The sequence below is a fragment of the Colossoma macropomum genome, unplaced genomic scaffold (genome assembly GCF_904425465.1).
Source record: "Colossoma macropomum unplaced genomic scaffold, Colossoma_macropomum, whole genome shotgun sequence".
Lineage (NCBI taxonomy): Eukaryota > Metazoa > Chordata > Actinopteri > Characiformes > Serrasalmidae > Colossoma > Colossoma macropomum.
Genome location: NW_023494796.1, coordinates 17,920,836 through 17,936,910, shown reverse-complemented (window position 1 = coordinate 17,936,910; position 16,075 = coordinate 17,920,836). Strand labels below are relative to the sequence as shown.

The following is a 16,075-nucleotide window of genomic DNA, read 5'->3' as shown; positions in this document are numbered from 1 at the left end:
GGCTCGAGCTGTCCACGTCTGACTGGTCCGAGCACTCACATGCTTAGAGTTAAATCCTGCAGGTCATGAACATCCATCCTTTTGAGTTTGGGACTTCTGAATGTGGGCGAGCGGCGAACCTTTAGCAGGTAGGTATGCCTTTAAAATATATGAAGTGTTTTTTGCTGGTACTAATGTGATACCGAAGTGGGTGGTTTATTCATTATATTTTATATTCTTTCTCTCCATCAGCTTAATGAGTCACTGAAATGTGTTGATGATAAATGCGATTAAATGTAACGTTTCTTTCCAAAAATCTGCTTAGTCCCTTTAACTCCTTTTACATAATGGATTATCGGTCAATGTTCACTTGAGAAGTGAAAGTGGAACCAGAGAACTTGTAGAGAGGAGAATTACCACTCTGCCATGACTTTCGGTTTTCTCAAACGCTAGAGGGCGCTCCCGAGTGAGTCGAAAATGAATGGGTTGATATGGAGCATTTGAGCAAAATCATAGTTTATAAATGCTTAAATATTTTTAATGTAAAAGAATGCAACCATTTCCTGAACACTGAATACCATAAAACATTTTAACACTGCTGTTATATTTTTAAGAGCTTTTAAACTCGAGTTATAGGAGTTTAAAAAGGCACCTCATGTATGTCCATGACGTCAGTGAGCGCGAACAGCCAATGAGCTGCTCCGCTCGCCAATCAGTCATCATGCTCTAGCACTAATGCCCGTCATTTGCTGCCCAAAACCCATTTGCTGTAAAAAAGGAAATATACAGGTGAGATTTCTTTATTTTTTTAGTGAAATACATCCTTCTACTTTCTAAAATTAAAGAAACGTTCTGGGCAAGTGATTAGAAACTACTTTAACTTTTCGTTTTTAGCCGTTGAGCACCATTTACTCCCATTCATTGAAGACTCACTTGTGGGCGCCCTCTGCTGATTAGCAGTCCTGATTTTGATATAACAGGGGGAATAGGAAGTGGCCAGGCTCCTCATAAACTGGCTCTGGTGGAACTCCTTCTGCATCCGTCACCGGAAGCACTTTCCCCTCATCTTCTGTGCCCGTATTGTTTTCTCTTGACTTTGTCTTTTTATTCACAGCTCGTCCATGTGAGTTTATGACGGTGGAGTAGTGTTTCATTGTGAGACATAAACAAGAGAGCTGATCATCATCCTCTTTAGGCTATCTTTTAAACTGATAATAGAAAAATTATACTTGCCACACACACACCAGTCTCCTCCCTAACTTAGCCTCATCCATTGCCAGTCGCGCTCCAACTGGCCCCTTCTGTAGCCTGTCCTTCTGAGCGTGGATGCCCTTCTGTGTGTTCTTTCTTGTTCAGAACGCCCTCCTCATTGTAGCAGCCCACAGTTCCACACAGACACCATGTATAGCATTTCCAGCTGTCCTAATGTACATGTGAGTAAATGTACATCTAAAAAAAACACAGCAGACGCCACAGGGAATGAGCGCAATCATAGTGGTATCAAGAAGCTTTAAAGGATCTCCCTCTCTGTCACAAATAGAGCAACTTGTGTACACTACAACCTGCCTGAATTGACTTTTGTCTTTAGTGGCCTTTTCATACTGTCCCTGGAATGTTGTGTCGTTAACTGCCCCCCATTGCTCTCTGGAAGGTACCACTGTACCTTCCGCTACAATTAACATACATCTGAAATGTGCAGCTGACACCACGGAGTGTATGTTGGAATCCACAGATTTTTCAAAAGTTTAGCCATTGAGACATAAAATACATTTTTTGCAGCATTTACCTAGAAGTAAATGCAAGCTAACAGGGTCAGTTTTTTCATCAGTCCAAGGGTAAGCCTGCTCGGCAATGCTGACACAAATGTAAACACACTGTTGTGACATCGTTCTTCCAGACAAAAAACGGTTGAATTGTCAGTCACCTATGATTGACAGAGGCTTCCACTGCAGCCTTTTGTTGATGCCGCATGACTGCAAATGTCAGAACTATGAGTTGAATTAAGGCTTCAGTGGTTGACCCAAAAAGTTGATTTTTTTTTCCTTAGTTTTTCTTTTTCTTGGATTTGGCTTAAAAGCTGTCTGCTCAGCTGCAGATTCAAACTTGGGTCACTGGATTCAGAATCTAGAGTGCTAACCGTAACGTAAGCGACTGTGACGTCATTTGACGTTTCATAAGTTGATTGAACTCCCAATCACATGACAGCGACTGTGGCTATCATGGCATCATTTCTATATCTGGTCAGTTTCACTTTTCTTGGTTTCAAAGTCATGTTTATTCGATTTTACTCCAATTTAGACTGTTTGCGTAAACCACTTTGCTATTTTAACTTTAGTTTTGCTTTGTAAATATAGTCACCATTGTTATGATTGATTCCTTAATGAGACCATCTCTGTGAGGTTCTTGCTCCACAATGACTGAGAGTATGACCGCTAGAAGCTCTGGCTTGGTCAATCAGCGAGAGACATAGTCTCCCATAGCACAATGCATCCGAAAGATACTTGTTTGTACCTTTCCAAGAGAGCTGACTGGCTTCTATGGAGGTTTGAGAAACAGTCCTTGAGTTGTGTGTACCAAAATACCATGCACTCACCTTTTTGACATCTATAATGGGGTTCTTGTTTCGCGTCATTGACCGATGCCGAAACCCGGGATTGAATGCAAGCACACAAGGTTGGCCGACCGACCGTTTTTTGACTCCATCGCGGACATTTGTGAATCAGAAAGTGCCGGATAGTTTTTAAGGACTACTTGACTGCGTCTCTCCAAGAAAGACAAGAAGGTCCCACCGAGATTTGAACTCGGATCGCGGGATTCAGAGTCCAGAGTGCTGACCGTTACACCATGGAACCACAGTGGGTGGGGCACTGGGGTCACTCTTCCAATGCAATACAATGAACTGCGATTTCGCGTCATTTTGGACAGAATGTAGGTTTTGCTATTCTGTAACACTTCTATCCCATCATCCTGCGCTCGATTGTCTTGATCAATTTTTAGAACTGGCTCCACATACAAATCTGTGATGCTAAACTTGGAGAACTGTTTTTTTTACAATCCCCCATTAAACACAGGTCTTAAGTTGTGAAGAATTTTAGTGAACTTTGCGACACGAAAGGGATCAGTCCAACGATGACCCTGCTGAGAAATATCAACATGAGTTAAATACACTTTTGTGACATCTTTACTTCCTCCATAAATACATTAAATTATCAGTCATTTATGATTGACAGGGCCTGGTGTAACCCAGGTTTCAAAGGGCCAAATATTTAAATCCAGACACACAGTGGAATAATAATAAAAATAATGATTTATTTAAGAAACAATATAACACAGAAATAACAGTTTAGAAAAGTCAAAATAGATGAGCAAAGAAAAAAAAAACTGAGCATTAATCAACAGCCAATACTTTTTTGACAAGTCATGGTCTGAATGAGAGATGGCCAATCAGCGCTAAGTGGGCGTTGAAGTAAAATAACAAAGAAAAACTTGGAAGATATACTAGACAAATAAGTATTCTAAAGGATTTTTGATACCTAGATCCACTAGATATTTGAGACTGGAAGCTACAAGCAAGTCAATTAAATAGAACTATTGAGGTGCCTCTACTTACTCTGAGCTGTTGACTGGAATACTCTTTGTCATTAAAATCACTGCTTAGGGTGAACGTTGACATGAAATACGTCTAAAACGACGATTTCTATTTGATTTGGCCAGTTTTGTTTCAACTCTACTCTGCATTCGGCTGCACGTGGCGTGCGCACCCGTTTGGACACTAGATGGCGAGCCAAGCCCACGTCTAGAGGACAACTCACCAGACTTTCGAGTTCGAGCACTATAGACGGGCTTTTCTCTTTGGTGAGTACACTCAACAGTGTGGTAGGACTGAAACTTGCACCTTCCCCAGTGAACTGAACTTAAAAAAAACATACACACACACACACACACAAAAAAAAAAAATAAATAAATAAAAAACAACAAAAGGGGTTCATTTTTGAACCACTTGTAGTTCTAACATTTCTATGGACGGTTGAAAAAAAGTTGAATTTGTAGCTTGGTTATGGTCTATTTAATTGATAGTTGTTTGTTTTGTTGTTTAATTATTTTTTTTATAGATTTATTTTAAAAGAACAAGGTTCATTATTTACGGTTTGAGCACTGAGGGAACCAAAATAAGCAGAACTAAAACCATAAAGTAGCACTTTATAAACTAGAATTGAAAGCTAAACTACCACCTAAACCATAAACAGAGATTAATACTTACCTTAGCCGGCTTAAATCCTAAACCCTGATTGAAAGTGCAGATATAAAAAGCCAATTAATTTCTGAAACTTTAATAAAGTGCCCCAATTAGACTGACAAACTGAAAAATAGGTAAACTCCTGATTGTCCAAGGACTGCCTCATGAAAATTAAATATATTATATTGATTAGCTCAAGGTCTGCGATGGACTGGCGACCTGTCCAGGGTGTATCCTGCCTTCCGCCCAATGACAGCTGGGATAGGCTCCAGCACCCCTCGCGACCCAGAAGGATAAGCGGTTTAGATGATGGATGGATGGTCTCGTTCCTTTTTTTATATATTTTATGTAAAGTGCCGCTCCCTGAGCGAACCTACACTGGTCCATTCCAAACCCCTGACACCTAGTTTAATACTAGAGCTGGCACGGGTTACACTAGCACTGCATCATTTTGATGAACATGCAGTGAGTGCAAATGTCAGAACTAGCGGGTGTATTAAGACATCAATGATTTGCACAAAATTGTAATTATCTTTTAGCTTTTCATTTTCTTGGATTTGGGTTAAAGGCTGCTCAGCTCCACTTTTTTCATTCTTCTTTTGCGTCATTGGCTGAAAAGGACCCTCTATATGCCGAAACCCGTGATTAAACAAGGGACCTTTAGATCTTCAGTCTAACGCTCTTTTAGCTCTTTTGGCCACAGCAGGATTGTTTTTTCAGTGCCAGACTGTGAAACATGATTTCACTTGATTGTCGTCAGAATGTGAGTTCTGTCTGTCTCAATTCTCTCCATCGATTTGAAGAAGTAGCTCCACCTACAAAAAAGTGATGCTCCGTTTGAAGCGTTGCTTTTTCTTAAGTTTCTTAACTTTCCTGAACTTTGCAACACAAACGAGTAATGCGTTATGGCACTCAATACACTGATAAGCAGGCTTTTTTTTTAAATCAATCCAACGATGACCTTGCTGAGAAATGTCGACATGAGGTAAACACACTATTGTGACATCAGTCTTCCAGGCATAAATACATTCTATTATCAGTCACATATGATTGACAGGGACTTCCATTGCATCATGTTGTTGAACGTGCATGACTGCAAAGGTCAGAACTATCAGGGAGAATTAAGCCTTTAGTGATTGGCACGAAAAGTCTTTTTTCTTAGCTTATCATGTTCTTGGATTTAGGTTAATAGCTGTCTGCTCAACTCCACGTTTACGCTGTTACTATTGACTCCATTGCAGTGACCAACCCCTGTAAGCTACTATAGCAGACAACACTGTTAACTGCAAAGAATATTCAAAGAGCGTTTGTTTACAAAGCGCATTTCTGCAGCCTTTATCTAGAGACAAATGCAAGTCCATTTTTGAATTCATCGCAGACCTTTTGTGAATCAGAAACTGCCAAACAGTTTCTCAGGACTACTTGATTGCGTCTCTCCAATAAAGACAGCAAGGTCCCACCGAGATTTGAACTCGGATCGCTGGATTCAGAGTCCAGAGTGCTGACCATTACACCATGGAACCTGATCGATTTTTAGAACTGGCTCCACATACAAATCTGTGATGCTAAACTTGGAGAATTGCTTTTTTACAAAGTCTCACCCATTAAACACAGGTCTTGGGTCGTGAGGAACTTTAGTTAACATTGCGACACAAAAAGGTTAATGTTCTATAGCGTTCAGTGTACCGACAAGCAGGCTTTTTTCATCAGTCCAACGATGACCCTGCTGAGCAATGTTGACATGAGGTACACACACTACTGTGACATCATTACTCCCTCCATAAATACGTCAAATGCACGTGCATGACTGCAAATGTCAGAAATATGAAGTGAATTAAGGCTTCAGTCATTGACCCCAAAAGTTCATTTTTCTTAGCTTTTTATGTTCTTCCATTTAGCTTAAAAGCTGTCTGCTCAGCTGCAGATTCAAACTCAGATCACTGGATTCAGAATCTAGAGTGCTAACCCTTGCGTAACATAACACAAGCTTCTGTGACGTCTTACGACGAGTCATAAGGTGATTGAACTCTCAGTCACATGACAGCGACTGTGGCTATTATTGCATCATTTCTGTGTCTGGTTGGATTAAGTTTTCTTGGTTTCAAAGTCAGGATTATATGAATTGAATTCCAATTTAGACTGTTTGCATAAACCACTTTGCTATTCAACTTGTCTTTTGCTTTGTCAATATAATCACCATTGCTTTGAGTGATTCCTTAACGAGACCATCTCTGTGAGGTTCATGACACGCACGTTCAAGCAGAACGAGTCAAAAGGCTGCTTTTTTTTCTCCACAACGGTTTAGAAGGCTGGCCTTAGGGTATCTGCTAGAAGCTCCGGTTTGGTCTATCATTTTCGTATCATTTTCAAGTTAACCAGCTAATATGGGGTGTTAGTGTACCACTAATACTCCTGTATACTCCTAATATATTTTTGTACAGATACGTTTGCCATCATTAGTGTCATATTCAAACATATGTGACCTTTTTTCCACAGATACATATTCACTGATTCTTTTTGTCAGAAAACCAAAGCTAACATATATAGAATATTAATGTGTATTACCTAATTTTTCCTCCATAAATCTCTGTTCACTGGATAGTTGTGAAGTGTCAGAATCGAGGCTGTATACCATGTGTAGAATATATGTGCATTTTTTGTATTCTCCTTCTAAAATCTCTGTTAATGAGTAACCGCTTTGTAGCTCCTACTCCTGTACCCCTGGTCCAGCCTGCTCCTGCGCCTGTAAAGTCTGAAAACTGAGACAGTAACACATGGTGGATAGCCCTCTAATACAGGGTGTTAACATAGGTGTTACCATTTTCCCTCCCAGATCTCTGTTCACGTATCTTTGTGAAGTCTACCACATATCAGGTTTAAATATGTGCATTGCCTGTTTTTTTCTGCCAAAATCTCCACAAATCCTGAGCTCTGACAACCGAGGCTACCTCAAGACAGCTGGGGTATTAATAGCTGGGGTATTAATATGTGCATTGAGTTATTTCTGGGCCTCGCAAACCACTACCACAGATAGATCGGCAGTTAAGATGGGTTAATGTTCATGTTATAAATATGTGTAAAACATAAGCTGGCTGCCCTTTTTTCTTTCGCCAGCCGATGCTAACACGAGCTAGATTAACTTAGCCAGCTACCCAAACCAGGATGATCACACAGTCAAGCTTGGTATGATAGCTTTTTATTTAAAAAAATAATCATAAGTTCAAATATAGACACAAAAAACAGCGGTCCATTTACAATTTTTTTGATGTAAACGACATACGTGTTTTTCCTTAGAATTCCTTCTTTGTATGTACTAATGCAGATTTGTCTGTATGCTCAACCAAGCAAACATCTTTCTTGTCTGTTACACTGAGCTAATATAACTCCATAAATCTTAAACTTGATTTTAAGAGGTCAATCTCTCTTGCAACTATAAGGTATTTTGCCTTAAACAATAACAGTGTCGACCTACCTACATTTTTAACTAATTTAGTGGCTTAGTGGCTGTACAGTTTGCTCTGTACACCAGAGTATGACAGAAGTCACCTCAGGATGATTTGATTGGAGGGGATGAGGTGAGAGATGGGGTGGGGGTGAGTGAAGGTTGAATCTGATCTTTGGTAGGTTGATGAAAAAGTCATATAATTGGTTTAAAAAAGAAAGAACTTGCTTTTTAACTGGTCGTTAGGTGATGGAATCTTCCTGCGTTATTGGAGCAGGAAAGACAGAACAAGGTATGTGATTTGTTTAAGAAAGATAGATAGAATTTTTCATCTTATTGTGTGTTCATATATACACTAGTGGCAGTTAGGTGCCTTTATTTTGGCATGAAGACAGAGAACCCTTAGTGGCATTGTCAGTACTGTGGTCATGAACGTTAATTTGTATGTTATTTTTGCATTTGCATTATCATTATATATATATATATATATATATATATATATATATATATATATATATATATATATGTCATTATATACGTCATTATATACATATATAAAGAAAGAGAGAAATATTACACTCTGTAAATGTATTCTTTCTCATCCTAATCAGTAAATCCATCATTTTCCCCATTAATCCACCATTAAATCATGAAACCAGAATAAATAATTTATTAAATCATTGTATAGATGTTACTATGTATTAATATGATTACATCTTAACATTATCACCGAAATACTTATTTGGTGTATTTCACCAGTTCCATGAAGATTTTTTACAGAAATAGATAAACACTAGTGAGCTAAAGTAGGTCCCACCGAGATTTGAACTCGGATCGCTGGATTCAGAGTCCAGAGTGCTAACCATTACACCATGGAACCAGTCGTAGCCGCGCTGTTTCTCACCCACCAGGCAAAGCAGGGGACTGTTCCTGATCTGAAGTGGCTAAGTAGGGACCCCCGCTCGGCTGGAATAGTCTTTTTTGAAAGCATACAAACAGCAGGGCGCACAGAAATCTGAGTTCAGACCTCTGGATTTAAAGTCCAGCTGTATTTAAAGAGTGCCGAACGTTACAGCGTGGAATCAGTTGTTTATCATTGGTTCAAACATATGAAGATACAAGACACAGAATATAACTGTTTGCAAGCTGATCTGAGAAAATAAGTCGTTAATTCAACATGCTCACTTTAAAAAGTAAAATAAAAAAGTAAATTAAATGATTATTTAAAGAAAAAAGTGGGACGTGGCAAACATCCAATCATAAGTCAAAATGTTGTCTACTTGGTGTAAGTTGTATTCCATATGTAATATTATACAATGGAAGCATATTTATAAAGTATGCATAATTCACTGCAAACAGTCAGATAAGAAAAAGCAGCGTGTATATGAGCCTTTTTCCGAAAGAAACTCTGACTGAAAGTGTTGACAACCGATCGCCTTAGGGTATGAAAACGTCCACCCCCTTGCCGAAACCCGGGATCGAACCAGGGACCTTTAGATCTTCAGTCTAACGCTCTCCCAACTGAGCTATTTCGGCATGACTTGCGAGGTCGATATGTGGTCATTACACTATGACAGAATGACTGCATCTTCATCTGCGTCTTGTTTTTGTTGCTTAATATAGGCTCTGAAAGAAAGCTTGACATCAATCCAAATGCTGAAAAACACATTCATTAGTTACACCATTCAAACTGTAAGATCCAGCACTGTGAGGAAGGGCATGTGATTTGTCCATTTAACACTCAATTTTACCACTGTTTTTATATTCATAAATCAGCTGCTTTATCATCTGGGTTATCAGTACTTGAGGTACACTTGGAAAAATCTGGTTATTGTGAGGTGGGAGCCAGAGAAAAGAAGCTAAACTGAAGTAAGGCATCTAGATAGTCACTTGAGCTTTTAGTTTACTTTTAGCTTGACTCATCTATGTAATATGCATGTCAATGTTATTAGGAATAACTAAGCACAGATTATACGTCCTTAAAGTATGTTTAAGTAAATGTCAAAGTGCTTTTCTGTTTTGGAAGAGATTGTGCTTCAGTGAAGCTGAGACACAAATTCTACTACACATGTATCAAGCAGTGCACATCTGGAAGCATCTGCACCTATTATGTTCCTTCAGTGCTTTAATTCGTCTTCTGTATACATATATAAATAGATGTCTCTCTCGGAAGCGTACAAGAAGTAGGTTCCACCGAGATTTGAACTCGGATCGCTGGATTCAGAGTCCAGAGTGCTAACCATTACACCATGGAACCACTAGGAGCCGCCGTTTTTCTCCATCCGCTGGCGAGATAGACAGCAGCGATTGGCTGGCTGTTTTGGTCTGTACATTCTTGCTTTGTAAGTGTGGAAAACTATCCCTGCAGGCTTTAAAAAACTGAAAGCAAGTCTCCTGAATAGAACGGAGGCTATAATAACGACATATAATAAGACACACTGAATTAGTTGCAGGTCAAATTGTATTTGCTGTTCCCAAACAAAATGATTCTGGATACCATGTTAACATTAATCAAACAGGGGAAACTAACCACAGTGAGTGAACAGAGAAGCATGCACTCAAAGTCTTATCTCAGAATATTTATAAGAAATTCTCCTTTAGTGTCTTTTTAAACACATTAAAACATTAGGAAAGGGACCATCCTGGTCCAGAACACGTCTTTACAATTGCTTGCCACTGCTTTGATGATGATAGAAAACTGTACATTTCTATTTTAAACCCATGCATGACGTTTCAAAACACTTACATCAGGGTTTGAATTGAGGAGGTGGGGCTGAGAGGGTCGTAGCCCACCCAAGTCAAGTCTTCTTGACTCCTTTGAATAAAGAGGCCAGATTTCTAATGTAAATATATGATGAAGTGCTACTGGTTTAAACCTGAAAAAGGTTAAAGCTTAAGTGCTTCTCTAACCTCTGAGACACTTTAGATATTTTTGACTTTGAGTCAGAAGCAGTCATGAAGACACAGAGAAAATAAATGTTAATAGCTAAGGCATGAGCCAATTAACATGTCTTTGTTAGTGAGGAGTTTTTACTTTAGTTTGCTGTTTGAGAACATGTGATGTTTTCAGACCAGCCTGTTGCATCATGTGAGGACAAGTGTTTTAGTGCAAAAACCAACATATGGACAGAATTTGATGTACTTGTCTAGCAAACTGAATCATAATTTGGTTTTACATCTTGTGGGACCCACCAAAGCTGCCTGCTGACAACTAAATCAGGTTTTCTACTACACTGTTAGAAAAAAGGGTACAATGCAGGTACATTTTCATTCATCAAAGTGCAGACAATGTGAACGGTTTTAAGGTCCAATTGTATACGTTGAGACGGGGGGTGTGGAGTCAGTACAACTTAGAAAATACAATATATAATATCATTTAACTGGATTATGGTAAAATTATGTTCCCTGACCAAAGGTACTAAGATGTACCCTTGAAGGAACCACCCCCGTGACAAGCGGGGTACTGCCCCAGAGACCGTTTAGTACCTTTATTTCTGAGATTGTACTCAAATAATATATTTTAACTGATTAACAGAGAAAAGGCAGGCTAACTTGTTTTTCTTTGTCAGATTCCTGCCTGGCAAAAACTACAGAGGTAAACCGCACAAAGATACAGTTATATGCCAAAATTTAAACATCCCAGGCCAAATTACGTTTTGTTGATTTATGAAAATAAGTTAGCACGTCCTCTACAGAGACCACAGCATTTTTCTGCAGATTTTAGTATACAATTTCTATTTGTTTGCTGAGTGTAATATATTGGGAAAAAGAAAACATAAAACATAAAATGTGCCATAACTTTTGCATGGCCACATTTTATGTTTTGTGTCATTCTACACAAACATCCACTTTTTTATCTATCCGTAGGAGTCACTGGTGTTACAGATCATCATTGGTGTTACACGTAAGGAAGGTAACACCAGAGACAGTAACACCAATGACATTTCTAATGAAAAATGCATTTTACAAAATGGCTGCTGCAGAACATCAAACCGCATGTTGTCAATCATGGAATATCCACTAAAATGTGTAATTTAATCCATTTGTATTCTATTTTTTCACAATTATCTAAGAATAAAGTCATCAGTGTTATTTTATTTTCAAAATAATTTATTGTTACACAGTATCATCAATGACACGACTCCTGGGGGCAACAACTTTCATTTTATATTTTATAATATTTATTTGGCATTTGTTTTCTTTATGTCATTGAAATCATATATTTCATAGTCAGGTATAGATTATTGCAGTTAACATGGCAGAAAAACATGTTTTTTTTTCCTCAAAATGTGGCACTCACCCTTTACACATGACTGTGAGGTCGAGCACTTCTGTGGTGCTTGGAATTCTAGATAATTGATGTAAAAACCAATATTGCTAAATTGATGGCTCAAGAAGGTGTAACAGTTAAAATAACTTATTGTTTTATTTTAAAAAATAAATAAATTGTAGACTTAACACATTTCTCAAGTGTATATCTGTAAACGCTAGGGACACAAAAATGGATGTTTCCATAGAATGACTCTTTTATTCTTTTTTTAGTATGTTAAATTCAGCAAAGAAACAGTAATTGTGCATTAAAACATGTAGAAGTCTGTATAGGATGTGTTCACTTATTTTCACTTAGAAAGTCAACAACACATGCCATTAGAACAGGAGTGCCCAAACGTCTGCATATGACTGTATTTTGTGAAAACAGTATTCATCAATACATAGGTCACCTCCCTCACAGTCAGACTTTCCAGTTGGGGACCCACCAGAGAGCTCTGTCACAGTTCAGACGTTGATACACATGGTTACAGTACACAGTGTTCTGAGACAACAGTGCCCTCATGTGAAACTCAGTCTGCGTCTTTATATGAGCAGCGTGGCCCTGTTGAGAATGCTTTGCTCATGGTCTTGCTTTTACATTTAAAATAGGCAATACTGTGCACCTTCTTTCATTTAATTTGCAGTCAAACCAGATATTAGGTTCAAGGTATTCATTTTACAGAGTCAGGAAAAATAGAAGAAAACATTACAGAAGCCTCAACAACTAAAGATAATATTTTTTTTTTCAGTATTTATTGTGTCCACACTCTGGCTCTATTACAGCTCCCATTCTTCTCAGAAGACTCACTTTCAGTTTGTCAAAGAAATCTGCAGGGATATTTTTTCACTCCTCCAAAGTTCAGTCTTAGAAGCTGTTTGCATTTCTTGTTTCTTATGATCAAAGTATTCCCAAACACACTAAATAATGTTGATGTCTTTTTTAAATCCAAAGGGCTCATGAATATCTTCTAAAAATGAATGACATGTACTTAATGGCCATTTTGACTGAAAATTAACTAAACGAATTTCACAGTACTGTAAACATTTACATATTTAAGTTTATTTGAAGTTCATCACTCCACAGTCTATACATTTATAAATGAGATTAGATTAGATTCAACTTTACTGCCATTGTGCAGAGTACAGGTACCAATGAAATGGAGTTAACATCTAACCAGAAGTGCAAAACACAGTATTATTTACATATAAAGTGCAGTGTAACTGTGGTAGGCGATACTGTGGTTATAATATGTACAATTAAGGTAGAGTGGTAAAAATATAAAAGTGGTGCAAATATAAATATAATGTACACAGTGAGTGGAGAGAACGAAAATGTAGGTAGCATGTACTGTGAGGGCACACATACACACACACACACACACGCATTTTCTAAGCGGCTTATCCTTCTGGGCGATCCCAGCGATCGTTGGGCGGAATGACTGTGAGAGCAGCATATGTAAAATGATAAGTATGCAGAATAAAAACATGTACACTGTCTGTGCAAATATGAATAGTGCAGTAATAGACAGATAGATTAATAGACAGGACATAAAGGACAGTAACAGTGCAGTGAGTGCAAAGATGCAGTTAAAGTGATGGTGTGGAATTCAGCAGGGTCACAGCAACAGGGAAGAAGCTCTTTCTGAGCCTGCTGGTGTGGGAGCAGAGGCTCCTGTAACACCTGCCAGATTGGAGGAGGGTAAGAAGTCCATGGTTAGGATGAGGAACACACAACAGCAGCACATTGAGTTTTAAAAAAACTCAGATTTAAGTTAACTTAAAAACTCAGATTTAAGTTAACTTAACAAACGAGCTGATTTAGCAGCGGTGCTCTAGCTAACCTTAGCAGGCCTCGGTAAAATGGTAACAGGTAACCTAATAGTGGTTGCTTTTAATATTTTGGAGTTATTCTGTTATGCGTCATTTGGAAGTCACCAAAAAGAAGTACAACTAGCCAACTGTCAATATATGAAGAGAACGTGTGTTGAAGGTTAACTGACTTACCATTTAGCTTGTCCGCTAACTTAACGCCGTTTACTAAGCGTGTGCAACAGTGCAACACACGACAGCAGCACATTACATAGAAATACAGAGAATTCAAAAACACAACAGTGTGAAACCAGCACAGAATATACAGTAAATACAGCCAGACAATAAATATACAGAACAATAAACACACAGGACAATACTAGACAGAACAACAAAACAACACATAAGAATGGGTATCATATATATGTATATACACACACACACACACACACACACACATATATATATATATATATATATATATATATATATATATGCACATCAAAGCAATATGCATGTGATGAAGGAACTAGAGCAAGTCCTATCAAGAACATTTTTAATGTTCTTTAAAGAACCAAATAATGGTAGATTTTCTAACAAGAATTTAACCATGCAAAGAACCAAGAACTTTTTTAAGGGTGTAGGGATTTTGGTGTTTTTTTTCTAACCTGATACTTTTTAGCCTTTAAATAGTTTTTTGTGTTATTTTTTCTGCATATTTTAATGTTCAGGATGTCACCTCTGTTATCGTCTATCATGGTCTGATGCCAAATTCTCCGCTCTAAACAAACTCACCGAGCCAGAATTGTTCACAGTGGTGATGATAAGAAGAGTTTAAGCGCTCTAAAACCCGTGCACACACAGTTATCACATGAAATGGTTATGATCATGCTGCCTGATGCCAGAGACACTGTTTTAAGACAGTTTTGGCCTAAAACACCATTAAAATCCAGTCCATTCCGACTGGGGGCTATATGAAGGGCATTGTAATCCAAAAAAGAAAAGAAATGTGTGTAAAATGTATTTATCAGATGAAAAAAGACTTCCAGAAACATTAAGATTAAAACCTGATGATCTTTGAAAAAGGACTTGGCATAATGCTTATGATTAGAGACCACAAGTTTCCTGGGGGACACTTTTAAATCAGATGCATCTGAATCAGTCCCAGAACACCTGTTTAACTATCAGAAACCAAGACACTTTTAATGGTTTCTATGATTTCTTTCATCAGGGTCCCCAAACAAAACTTTTTTTCAGAATAAACACTATTTCACACTTCTCAACATTACATATATAAACTTAGAAGACACATGTAGGTTTACTGGTGGTTTTATTAAATGGCTATATTTGTGTTGTAGATATTGTGACGCCCCAGGGTTGGGATGTAACAGAATATAGTATTGGGGATATTGTGTTCAGAACACAAAAATTAGGTATTGTCCAAGTGACATTTTGTAAAGACAGTATTCAGAATACAGTTACTTTTTACAATTTAAGAGAATACTTTTAGAATACTTACCTACTGAATAAAAAATGCAAAAGGAAACACCATCAATGCATGTTTATTACCTATTTTACAGTTAGCCACTCTAAAGAGGATCTCAATTAACAACTTGTTTACACACACTGACGTTCCTGCTAAAACCTGTTTAGACTGATAAATCAATGTGATGATCCTGGTATTAATCTCTGTGTTACTGAGCTCTGCTAAAGCCTGAGTAGACTGATAAATCAATGTGATGATCAGTTATTAATCTCAGTGTTACTGAGCTCTTTTGAGGGATGATCAAACTCCTGCTCAGGTAATTGTCAGAGCAGCAGTGAACTGAAGCAGGTGGTGAGAGAGAAAAAAAAATGTTGAGAATTTCAGAACATAAAAACACTTAAATGACAAAGGATTTTTTTCATGAAACATGTTATCAGAAGCACTACCGGAAGAAAACTGCCAATCAGTAACAGTGAGGAACAATATGAAAGTAAAAAAAAAAGGTTTTTTCCCCATGTGCCATCAAGATGTAATGTAAATATGTCATTTTTTATGTATTGTAATGAAATATGTTACTGAATACATTTGAGACACTGTATTTAGTATTCAGCCTGGTGACTCCTGGTTCCTATCACCACCACTGCACAGAAATCGGAGTCTCTACAATGAACCATTTCATACCAAACCACTCTGAAGGACTTTGTTTACATCCCAACCATTGAATATAGAGAACAAATATTCAATTCCTGTTTACTTTTACCATATTCATTATTTATCTGACGTAACATTATTTGTATTTCAAAGTGGTTTT

General features: G+C 37.8%; 5 non-coding genes across 5 annotated transcripts; all 5 read right to left on the bottom strand.

The window, feature by feature from the left end:
* Positions 1–2,759: 2,759 nt before the first annotated feature.
* Positions 2,760–2,831, bottom strand: trnaq-cug. Its single transcript has one exon. It is a non-coding gene; the product is annotated as a tRNA-Gln (tRNA).
* Positions 2,832–5,667: 2,836 nt separating this feature from the next.
* Positions 5,668–5,739, bottom strand: trnaq-cug. The gene has a single exon. It is a non-coding gene; the product is annotated as a tRNA-Gln (tRNA).
* A 2,727-nt stretch (positions 5,740–8,466) lies between these two features.
* On the bottom strand, positions 8,467–8,538 carry trnaq-cug. The gene has a single exon. It is a non-coding gene; the product is annotated as a tRNA-Gln (tRNA).
* A 583-nt stretch (positions 8,539–9,121) lies between these two features.
* trnaf-gaa lies at positions 9,122–9,194 on the bottom strand. The gene has a single exon. It is a non-coding gene; the product is annotated as a tRNA-Phe (tRNA).
* A 649-nt stretch (positions 9,195–9,843) lies between these two features.
* On the bottom strand, positions 9,844–9,915 carry trnaq-cug. Its single transcript has one exon. It is a non-coding gene; the product is annotated as a tRNA-Gln (tRNA).
* Positions 9,916–16,075: the final 6,160 nt, after the last annotated feature.